Source organism: Ranitomeya variabilis, chromosome 4, assembly GCF_051348905.1.
Source record: "Ranitomeya variabilis isolate aRanVar5 chromosome 4, aRanVar5.hap1, whole genome shotgun sequence".
Classification (NCBI taxonomy): Eukaryota; Metazoa; Chordata; class Amphibia; order Anura; family Dendrobatidae; genus Ranitomeya; species Ranitomeya variabilis.
This window is the reverse complement of record NC_135235.1, coordinates 598357598-598370016: the sequence shown is the minus strand read 5'-3', so window position 1 is coordinate 598370016 and position 12419 is coordinate 598357598. Positions and strand designations below refer to the sequence as shown.

General features: G+C 43.9%; 1 long non-coding RNA gene across 1 annotated transcript; it reads right to left on the bottom strand.

Moving 5' to 3' along the window:
* Nucleotides 1-859: 859 nt before the first annotated feature.
* Nucleotides 860-2500, bottom strand: LOC143769214 (uncharacterized). The gene is made up of 3 exons (XR_013214271.1): nt 2372-2500; nt 2199-2294; nt 860-1060 (listed from the first exon to the last, which is right to left on the bottom strand). It is a non-coding gene; the product is annotated as an uncharacterized LOC143769214 (long non-coding RNA).
* Nucleotides 2501-12419: the final 9919 nt, after the last annotated feature.

Sequence of the window (12419 nt, the reverse complement as noted above, 5' to 3'; positions counted from 1 at the left end):
GAGTACACACAGAGGCTTTTTGGCACAATACTCCCACATATGAATGCTGACTGCACACAGACTTAAAGATACAGTATTCTCATAGGCGATGATAACACAGCCGATTTTTGGCACAACACTCCCACATAAATTGGTGCAGAGTACACACTTTTTGGCATAGTACTCCCACTAAGACACATACACAAAGAGGCTTTTTTGCCGAGTGCGAAGTCGAATTCTGTCTCACTCCAGATGCGTCCTGTCCCTACACTAAACAGAGCATAGGCATCCGAACCCGAACAGCATACCGGACATCTAGTAAAAAGTCAGTGTTTGGTACTGGACACTAGGTGTCGGATACGAACCCCGAACTTTACATTTCGGGTATGCTCATCCCTAGTTGGGTTGATCACTAGAAATGAGAGCAAGAAAGTACAGAAATTATACAACTTTGAAAATTCCAGCTCTCCCACTAGACAGAGATTGAGTAAGATTTGTAAAGAGCTGTTATGTGTGACGGAGTGCTGGGATCACCAGGATTGTGGGGATGAAGGACAGACTTGTCTATACAGGAAATATCTCCTTATTACTTCTTGTCATGTTTATCACCAGAAAAGGGTTTTAGCGGTATGGAGGTCCTGAATTGAAGATAAGAATAGCAGCTCTAATGAAAACACTTGGTCAATGATCTGCAGCAGACATCTGAGCGCAACCTCCTGGGACTAAACCAGAAGAAAATACAATAACTTTCACTTGTCCCCAGCCATAAACATCCCCAGGGGTGTCACAGATCTTGCATTAGGAGTTGCCCTCCTGATATATATTTAATGCAGAAGACAATATGTAACTATTTTCTATAATTATTAGATGTGCAGAGCTGAAGCTGTGGTTTATCTTCTGATTTTCTATAAGAAACTGCTGACTCCTGGATTGTCTATAACTCTTCTGGGATTACTTGTAAATTTCTTCAACAACATATTGCCAGAACAGTATAGGGACTCCATATGTAATGTTTTGCAGCTGTTAGTTTGGTGATAGCAAAGTCCAATCAATTGACCACCTCATTCATAGTTCAACAGTGCTAATTCACCAGAAAAACATGAAAGGATTATTATTTTACAAGAATAACACTACAGATGACACTACTATTGCAATTTAAACCTTACAAAATTAGAACCCAGTGCCAATGTGAACACAGCCTTAGTCGTATTTCAATGAAATTGCCACCATCCTTTTTGCACATGTGTTGACAATATCTTAGGACCTTGGACACTTCCTTTGCTGCTGGCAGTAGAATCAAGTGCAAGGTGCATTCAACTAATTACTGAGGTGTTGTAGAAGTGTGCACTTCATAAAACCAAAGCTTTCTATGGGCTCCTCCACACAAGATGTCCCACAGTTCTCAGAATCCAGTGAGATCTGTGACATGTCATGAACTCATGTTGTAAGGATCTGTGGGCCATACATAAATCTACCAGAGAATCTGCCTCCAGAGATTATTGTAAATGAAAAGAGATGTTACCAGTGTAAGACATGTAGATTAGGAGATCAGGCTGACAGTCCTTATATGTCTCACACTGGTAATGTGAGACATATAACGTGACATATAACGTAAGCACTGGAGGCAGATTCTTGGGGAGATCTATGTCTGGCGCATAGATCTTAACATCTCATTTACATATAAGACAAATGTGGATTTCTCTGTAATAATACATCAGATTGCAATTGACAGATTATAGGCTTCAAGAGTTTTGATCATTAGGGGCTTTCAGGAAAGACATTGGGAGACATTCATTATCGTGTTTACACCAATGACTTTCTAGAGAAAAAAAAATGGTGCATGCCACATGAAAGTCATATATTGTGGCTTTTCAAGCTTTCATACCAGCTCACGGCACTTTTGTAAAAAGTGCATGGAGTTTTGAGGAAGAGTATGGGGCCCATGCACCACCCAACACATTTACTGTAATTTGCACCAGAAAATGCAGTCAATTATAGGGCAAGCAAAGCAATCGATGTGACAAATATATTTACTGGTGGCACATTTTGCACCAGTATCCATCATGGTCTTTTATTGCCTTGACTTGCAGGAGGAGGTAAAGGAAATTAGGCTTGTCTTTTTTTGACAAAACACAACAAAATAACATTATAAAATGCTAATGTAACAAAACAAACACAAATAAAACAGATAAATGGCCAACACTGCAAGAGTAAATCACCTTCACAGCTTAGAGGGAACTGAACAGTTACCAAGAGGGGATGTAAATAATGCTGTGCTCTTGTCATCTCTACATCATCCAGAATGAACACAGCATCTGTGGAAAAAGATTTTGGAGAATTTGTAGGCAGGTTTAGATTAAAGTGAGGGATAAATACCATTGATGAGCATTACCACACTGTAAGGCCTCCATCACACGGGAGGGAAAACCCATGTTTGGGGGCTGATGTTAATGACCTGGGATAAGGGACAATACCCCACAAGGTTCCCAGGCTATTAATAACAGCTCACCGCAGTTCGTTCTGCTCACAGTGAAGTGTGGGAACGCAGCTACAATGACTGGTGGTGAACTCTATGACATCATCGCTCATCACTGTAGCTGCGCTTGCAGCACCTCATTGTATCCTGCTCATCAGCCTGTACAGTCACATCTTGGCACCATACAGGTTGTAAAGCAGTTATCGATGAGATGGAATATGGCGTGGGACACACACTATGTTGGACAGGGGAGGGATATGGTGGTTTATTCTTTTTCTTTTTTTACAGGAGACAAGGGCTTCAATGGAATGCGCGGGCATAAGGTGAGTATATGGTTGTTTATTTTTATTTTTTCGTTTTTTTACTGAGGATGAGGGCTTCAATGACATGGACATATGGTGAGTATAACTGTGTTTTACTTCAAATAAAGGACTTTATTCTTGCTGTGTGATTATTTACAATATGACTATGGTGTTAGTAATGGAAATGCATCTTATAGACACCTCTCAATTACTAGATGACATTAACCCCAACTCTATTAACCCACTTGCCAAAGCCACAGGGTAAGGGAAAGGAACAAGGCTATGCGCCAGAATTGGCGCATCTTATGGATGCACCATTTCTGGGGCAGCTGAGGGATGATGTTGGTAGCCTTGGGGGGGCAATATCTCTGACCCCTTCCCAGGCTATTGATATCATCCCACAACTGTCTGTTTAGCCTTGGCTGGTTTAAATTTTTAGAGGCATCCTATGTCTTTTTTTTACGGAGGTCCCCCGTAAATTCACCAGAAAAGGCTAAGCAATCAGCTGTGAGATGTTATTAATAAACTGGGAACCTAATGGGGAATTGTCCCTTGTCCCAGGTTAATAACATCATCCCCAAGCCACGGGCCATCCATCTGTTGGTTAGGAAAAGTGTGTGAAAGCACGCCATTTATTTTTAATATAATTACTTTAAACAGGAGCTATATTATTGCTGCTGAGTACAAATCCCATCATTGTCTCCTGGTCATGCTGAGATCACTGCAAACAGGAGACAATGACGAGAGCTGCCTTCAGCAGGCAGGTGGCGCCAGGTAACAATGCCAACTGTACTGCTTCTTCCCTGGCGCTGTTATGTGTTATGCTGATGTCACACGGATGACATCCAAGTGTCATCAGAATCCATGTGTGTGACATGCATTTTGTCCATGCTGTGCACAAAAACTGACGTCTGCAGGTTTTTCATATGGACATGTGGTGCGTGTGAAAAACCTGACATGTGCGCACCACCATTGAATACAATGGGTGTGCATATGTCTGTATTTGCGGTCCTTAAAAAACGGACCGGATAAGGACATACAAAACGGACATGTGAAGAAGGCCTTACAGAGTGAAGAGTGTAAGGAAGAAGACAGACTGACAGCAAACTCAGTGATGAGCTATCTACTCTAGACCAGTAAATAAGCAGCCATGTACAGCTCTGGCAAAAATTAAGAGATGACTGCAAAATGTTTGTCTGATTTTTCTCTTTATAGGTATATTTTTGAGTAAAATGTAAATTGTAAATTTATTCTATAAACTTCTGACAACATGTCTCCGAATTTCCAAGCAATAAATTTAGTATTTTTTTCTGAAAAGGAGAAATGGTCAAAATTAAAAAACACAAAGTGCTTTCAGACCTCAAATAATGCAAAGAAAACAAGTTCATAATCATTTAGAAACAACAGTACTAATATTTTAACTCAGGAAGAGTTCAGAAATCAATATTTTGTGGAATAACCATGATTTTTAATCACAGCTTTTATGCGTCTTGGCATGCTTTCCACCAGTCTTTCACACTGCTTCTGGCGCAAAAATGTAAGCAGTTCTTCTTTGTTTTATGGGTTGTGACTATCCATCATCCTCTTGAGTACATTCTAGAGGTTTTCAATGGGGTTCAGGTCTGGAGATTGGGCTGCCCATGACAGGGATTTGATGTGGTGGTCTCTTAATTTTTGCCAGAGCTGTATAGTGTTGTGAATTCTGCTTTTGGGCTCCCTCCGGTGGTTATAAGTGGTAGCGCTGCTGTCTCTGGATCGCAGCATTCATCAGGTGTGTCCACTTTTTGCAATTCTGACTGGGCTATTTAGTCTTGCTTGACCCTTTAGGCAGTGCCAGTTGTCCATTGTTCCTGGAGGATTCACATCCCTGCCTGGTCTCTCCTGCTTTGCTGTTCATTTCAACAAAGATACGTTCTGGCCTTGATTTTTGCAGTCCACATGCTGTGGGCCTTATTGTTCAGTTCTTTTCCATGTTTTTGACTTGTCCAGCTTGGTCTGTATAAGGATTTGTTTAGCCAAGCTGGTATCTCTGGAGATGCAGATATACCCTCCATATCTTTAGTTAGATGTGGAGATTTTGTATTTTCTGTGGTGGATATTTTCTAGTGTTTTAATACTGACCGCATAGTACTCTGTCCTATCCTTTCTATTTAGCTAGAAGTGGCCTCCTTTGCTAAATTCTGATTTCAGTCTGTGTATGTTTTTTCCCTCTCCTCTCACAGTCAATATTTGTGGGGGGCTGTCTATCCTTTGGGGATTTTCTCTGAGACAAGATAGTTTTCCCTTTTCTATCTCTAGGGGTAAATAGTCCTCCGGCTGTGTCGAGATGTCTAGGGAGTGATAGGTACATTCCACGGCTACTTCTATATGCGGTGTTAAGTTCAGGGTCTGCGGTCAGTACAGGTACCACCTTCTCTAGAGTACGTCTCATGCTGCTCCTAGGCCACCAGATCATAACAGTACAACTGGCCAACAATGAGTTAACCGCATCTCAGAAGAAGGGAAGGAAAGTGCTGAGCCATTTTTTTTTGGCTTCTCGTGTGGATCAACTTGCTGCTAGAGTACAGGGTATTTTCGATTATATCGTTCAGACTCCGGTTTTAGAGCCTAGAATTCCAACTCCTGATTTGTTTTTTGGGGACAGGTCCACATTTTTGAGCTTTAAAAATAACTGTAAACTGTTTTTTGCTCTGAAACCCCGTTCCTCTGGTGATCCCATTCAGCAGGTTAAAATTGTTATATCTCTGCTGCGTGGTGACCTCCAGGATTGGGCATTTGCCCTGGAACCTGGGAATCCGGCTTTGCTTAATGTAGACACCTTTTTCCAGGCGCTTGGGTTATTGTATGATGAACTTAATTCAGTGGATCATGCTGAGAAGACCTTGTTGGCCCTGTGTCAGGGTCAAGAAGCGGCAGAATCATATTGCCAGAAATTTAGAAAATGGTCTGTGCTGACTAAATGGAATGAGGATGCCTTGGCGGCAATTTTCAGAAAGGGTCTTTCTGAATCCGTTAAAGATGTTATGGTGGGGTTCCCCACGCCTGCTGGTCTGAGTGATTCTATGTCTCTGGCCATTCAGATTGATCGGCGCTTGCGCGAGCGCAGAGTTGTGCACACTATGGCATTGTCTTCCGAGCGGAGTCCTGAGCCTATGCAGTGTGATAGGATTGTGTCTAGAGCTGAACGACAAGGATTCAGACGTCAGAATAGGTTGTGTTTTTACTGCGGCGATTCTGCTCATGTTGTTTCTGATTGCCCTAAGCGTACCAAGAGAATCGCTAATTCTGTTACCATCAGTACTGTACAACCTAAATTTCTGTTATCTGTGACCCTGATCTGCTCATTATCGTCATTTTCTGTCATGGCATTTGTGGATTCAGGCGCCGCTCTAAACTTAATGGACTTAGAATTTGCCAGACATTGTGGTTTCCCCTTGCAGCCTTTGCAGAGTCCTATTCCTTTGAGGGGCATTGATGCTACACCATTGGTTAAAAATAAACCTCAGTTTTGGATACAGCTGACCATGTGCATGGCGCCAGCCCATCAGGAAGATTGTCATTTTCTGGTGTTGCATAATTTGCATGATGCTATTGTGCTGGGTTTCCCATGGTTACAGGTGCATAATCCGGTATTAGATTGGAAATCTATGTCTGTGACTAGTTGGGGTTGTCAGGGGGTTCATGGTGACGTTCCTTTGATGTCAATTGCCTCCTCTGTTGTGAATTCCGTCTGGGCTCCCTCTGGTGGCCTTTAGCTATACTGTGGGTCTGGAGATGGGCTCAGCTGCCTCATTTCCTGCTTTGCTGGTTCCTATTTAACTCCACCTGCACCTTTGTTTGTTGCCTGCTGTCGTTGTATTCAGTACTGGTTCTGATCTCTCTGGACTTCCTTGTGACCTGTCTCCATCCGGAGAAGCTAAGTCTTGCTAGTTCATGTTTGCTCATTTTTCTCTTGAAAATATGTTTCATTATATGATGAGTTCAGTCCAGCTTGCTTATATGTGATTTTTTGCTTGCTGGAAGTTCTGGGGTGCAGAGTGCGCCCCTCACATCGTGAGTCGGTGTGGGGGTTCTTGTATTTTCTGCGTGGATAGTTTTTGTACTGACCGCACAGATCCCTTGCTATCTTCAGTCTATTTAGCTTTAGCGGGCCTCATTTGCTTAAACCTGTTTTTCATTAATACGTTTGTATTTTCCCCTTAACTCACCGTTATTATTTGTGGGGGCTGTCTAAACTTTGGGGTCATTTCTCTGAGGCAAGTGAGGCTTGGCTTTCTCTCTAGGGGTAGTTAGTTCCTCAGGCTGTGACAAGGCGTCTAGGTTTTTAGGTAACGCTCCACGGCTGCCTTTAGTGTGTATTGGATAGGTTCAGTGTTGCGTTCAGTATAGTTTCCACATCCCCAGAGCTCGTCCTAATATTCTGGTTTACCTATCAGGTCAGTTTGGTGATCCTACCACCGGATCATAACAGTACAGCAGGCCAGTAAAGAGTTAATGCATCGCAAAAGAGGGATAAGAGAAATCCTGAGTTCATTTTTTTTTTTTTTTCTGCAGTGCGTCTTGCCTCTCTCCTCCCTTTAATCTCTGGGTGGTTCAGAATTCAGCTGCAGCTATGGACCTTCAGAGTCTGTCTTCTAGTGTGGATCATCTCACTGCTAGAGTACAAGACATTCAGGATTATGTAGTTCGCAGTCCTATGTCAGAGCCTAAGATACCTATTCCTGAGTTGTTCTCCGGAGACAGATCTAGGTTTTTGAACTTTAAAAATAATTGCAAATTATTTCTTTCTCTGAGACCTCGTTCCTCTGGTGATCCGGTTGAGCAAGTTAAAATTATTATTTCTTTGTTGCGTGGCGACCCTCAAGACTGGGCATTCGCCCTGGCGCCAGGAGATCCTGCATTGCGTAATGTAGATGCGTTTTTTCTGGCGCTGGGTTTTGCTTGATGATGAACCTAATTCTGTGGATCAGGCAGAGAAAATCTTGCTGGCTTTGTGTCAGGGTCAGGATGAAGCAGAGGTTTACTGTCAGAAGTTTAGGAAATGGCCTGTGCTCACTCAATGGAATGAGTGTGCCCTGGCAGTAATTTTCAGAAAGGGTCTTTCTGAAGCCATTAAGGATGTTATGGTGGGGTTCCCCACACCTGCGGGTCTGAGTGAGTCAATGTCTTTGGCCATTCAGATTGATCGGCGTTTGCGGGAGCGCAAACCAGTGCACCATCTGGCGGTATTTTCTGAGCAGAAGCCTGAGTCTATGCAATGTGACAGGATTCTGACCAGAATTGAACGGCAAAATCACAGACGTCAGAATGGGTTGTGCTTTTACTGTGGTGATTCTGCTCATGTTATCTCAGATTGTTCTAAGCGCACAAAAAACTTCGCTAGGTCTGTCACCATTGGTACTGTACAACCTAAATTCATTTTGTCTGTTACTTTAATTTGCTCTCTGTCATCCTACTCAGTTATGGCTTTTGTGGATTCAGGTGCCGCCCTGAATTTGATGGATTTGTCTTTTGCCAGGCGCTGTGGTTTTGTCTTGGAGCCTTTGCAATTCCCTATTCCACTAAAGGGAATTGATGCCACGCCATTGGCCAAGAATAAACCTCAGTACTGGGCTCAAATGACTATGTGCATGACTCCTGCACATCAGGAGGTGATTCGCTTTCTTGTGTTACATAATTTGCATGATGTTGTCGTGTTGGGTCTGCCATGGCTGCAGGCTCATAATCCAGTCCTGGATTGGAAAGCAATGTCTGTGTCAAGTTGGGGTTGCCAGGGGATTCATGGCGATGCTCCTTTGGTGTCAATTGCTTCTTCTACTCCTTCTGAAGTCCCTGAATTTTTGTCGGACTACCAGGATGTATTTGATGAGCCCAAGTCCAGTGCCCTACCTCCTCATAGGGATTGTGATTGCGCCATAAATTTGATTCCTGGTAGTAAGTTCCCTAAGGGACGACTTTTTAATTTGTCTGTACCAGAACATGCCGCTATGCGGAATTATATCAAGGAGTCTTTGGAGAAGGGGCATATTCGCCCGTCCTCGTCCCCTTTGGGTGCGGGGTTCTTTTTTGTGGCCAAGAAGGATGGTTCTCTAAGACCCTGTATAGATTATCGCCTTCTAAATAACATCACGGTCAAATTTCAGTATCCTTTGCCACTGTTGTCCGATCTGTTAGCTCGGATTAGGGGGGCCAGTTGGTTTACCAAGATAGATCTTCGTGGAGCGTATAATCTTGTGCGTATAAAGCAGGGCGATGAATGGAAAACAGCATTTAATACGCCCGAAGGCCATTTTGAGTACTTGGTGATGCCTTTTGGGCTTTCTAATGCCCCTTCTGTGTTCCAGTCCTTCATGCACGACATCTTCCGAGAGTATCTGGATAGGTTTATGATTGTATACCTGGATGATATTTTGGTCTTTTCTGATGATTGGGAATCTCATGTGAAGCAGGTCCGGATGGTATTTCGGGTCCTGCGAGCCAATGCCTTGTTTGTGAAGGGCTCTAAATGTCTCTTCGGAGTCCAGAAGGTTTCCTTTTTGGGCTTTATTTTTTCTCCTTCTACCATTGAGATGGATCCAGTCAAGGTCCAGGCTATTCATGACTGGACTCAACCTACATCGGTAAAAAGTCTTCAGAAGTTCTTGGGTTTTGCTAATTTTTACCGTCGCTTTATCACTAATTTTTCCAGTGTGGTTAAGCCTTTGACGGATTTGACTAAGAAGGGTTCTGATGTGACGAATTGGTCTCCTGCGGCCGTGGAGGCCTTTCAGGAGCTCAAACGTCGGTTCTCTTCAGCTCCTGTCTTGCGTCAGCCGGATGTCTCTCTACCATTCCAGGTCGAGGTTGATGCTTCTGAGATTGGAGCAGGGGCTGTCTTGTCACAGAGAAACTCTGATGGCTCTGTGATGAGGCCATGTGCTTTCTTTTCAAGAAAGTTTTCGCCTGCCGAGCGGAATTATGATGTTGGTAATCGGGAGTTGTTGGCAATGAAGTGGGCATTTGAGGAGTGGCGACATTGGCTTGAGGGAGCCAAACATCGTGTGGTGGTCTTGACTGATCACAAGAATTTGACTTATCTCGAGTCTGCTAAACGGCTAAATCCTAGACCGGCTCGATGGTCGCTGTTTTTCTCCCGTTTCAATTTCGTGGTTTCATACCTTCCGGGTTCGAAGAACGTGAAGGCTGATGCTCTTTCTAGAAGCTTTGTGCCTGACTCTCCGGGAGTTTCTGAACCGGCTGGTGTCCTCAGAGAAGGGGTGATTTTGTCTGCCATCTCCCCTGATTTACGACGGGTACTGCAGGAATTTCAGGCCAATAGACCTGATCGTTGTCCACCGGAGAGATTGTTTGTCCTGGATAGATGGACCAGTAGAGTCATTTCCGAGGTTCATTCTTCGGTGTTGGCAGGTCACCCTGGGATTTTTGGTACCAGGGATTTGGTGGCTAGGTCCTTTTGGTGGCCTTCCTTGTCGCGGGATGTGCGTTCCTTTGTGCAGTCCTGTGGGATTTGTGCTCGGGCCAAGCCTTGCTGTTCTCGTGCCAGTGGTTTGCTTTTGCCTTTGCCTGTCCCGAAGAGGCCCTGGACGCATATTTCCATGGATTTTATTTCGGATCTTCCAGTCTCTCAGAAGATGTCTGTTATCTGGGTGGTTTGTGATCGTTTTTCTAAAATGGTCCATTTGGTGCCCTTGCCTAATCTGCCTTCCTCCTCTGATTTGGTTCCACTGTTTTTTCAGAATGTGGTTCGTTTGCATGGTATTCCTGAGAATATTGTGTCTGATAGAGGATCCCAGTTTGTGTCCAGATTTTGGCGGTCCTTTTGTGCTAAGATGGGCATTGAATTGTCTTTTTCATCGGCCTTCCATCCTCAGACAAATGGCCAAACCGAACGTACTAATCAGACCTTGGAGACTTATCTGAGATGTTTTGTTTCTGCTGATCAGGATGACTGGGTGACTTTTTTGCCATTGGCTGAGTTCGCCCTCAATAATCGGGCTAGTTCTGCTACTTTGGTTTCGCCTTTTTTTTGCAATTCTGGTTTTCGTCCTCGTTTTTCCTCAGGTCAGGTTGAGCCTTCTGACTGTCCTGGGGTGGATTCTGTGGTGGATAGGTTGCAGCAGATTTGGAACCACGTGGTGGACAATTTGACGTTGTCACAAGAGAAGGCTCAGCGCTTTGCTAACCGCCATCGCTGTGTGGGTCCCCGACTTCGTCTGGGGGATTTGGTGTGGTTGTCTTCTCGTTATGTTCCGATGAAGGTTTCCTCTCCTAAGTTCAAGCCTCGTTTCATCGGTCCTTATAAGATTTTGGAAGTCCTCAACCCTGTGTCATTTCGTTTGAACCTCCCAGCATCATTTGCCATTCACAATGTGTTCCATAGGTCATTGTTGCGGAGATATGTGGTTCAGAGTATCCAAGATTTTGTTGTTCAGACTCCAGCCTTAGAGCCTAGAATTCCTATTCCAGATTTGTTTTACGGGGATAGATCTAAGTTTTTGAACTTTAAAAATAACTGCAAATTGTTTTTTGCTCTGAAACCCCGTTCCTCTGGTGACCCCACTCAGCAAGTTAAAATAGTTATTTCTCTGCTGCGTGGTGACCCTCAGGACTGGTCATTCTCCCTTGAGTCAGGGGATCCAGCATTGCTTAATGTAGATGCATTTTTTCAATCGCTCGGATTATTGTATGACGAACCTAACTCTGTGGATCATGCAGAAAAAACCTTGTTGGCCCTGTGCCAGGGTCAGGAAGCGGCAGAATTATACTGCCAGAAATTTAGAAAATGGTCTGTGCTCACTAAATGGAATGAGGACGCTCTGGTGGCAATTTTCAGAAAGGGTCTTTCTGAAGCCCTTAAAGATGTTATGGTGGGGTTCCCCACGCCTGTTGGTCTGAGCAAATCTATGTCTCTAGCCATTCAGATTGATCTGCGCCTGCGCGAGCGCAAAGTGGTGCACCATATGGCAGCATCCTCTGAACAGAGTCCTGAGCCTATGCAATGTGATAGGATTCTGACTAGAGCGGAACAGAGGGGATACAGACGTCAGAATGGGCTGTGTTTTTACTGTGGTGATTCAGCTCATATTATCTCTGATTGCCCTAAGCGTATTAAGAGGGTCTCTAGATCTGTTACCATTAGTACTGTACAGCCTAAGTTTCTCCTGTCTGTGACCCTGATTTGCTCATTGTCATCTTTCTCTGTCATGGCATTTGTGGATTCAGGCGCTGCCCTGAACTTAATGGACTTAGAATTTGCCAGGCGCTGTGGTTTTTCTTTGCAGCCTTTGCAGAGCCCTATTCCATTGAGGGGTATTGATGCTACACCGTTGGCCAAGAATAAACCTCAGTATTGGACTCAGCTGACTATGTGCATGGCTCCAGCACATCAGGAAGATTGTCGTTTTCTGGTGTTGCATAATTTACATGATGTTGTTGTACTGGGTTTTCCATGGTTACAAGTACACAATCCAGTGTTGGATTGGAAATCGATGTCTGTGACTAGTTGGGGTTGTCAAGGGGTACATAGTGACGTTCCTTTAATGTCAATTTCCTCTTCCCCCTCTTCTGATGTTCCTGAATTTTTGTCAGATTTCCAGTATGTATTCGATGAGCCCAAGTCCAGTTCCCTTCCTCCACATAGGGACTGTGATTGTGCTATTGAC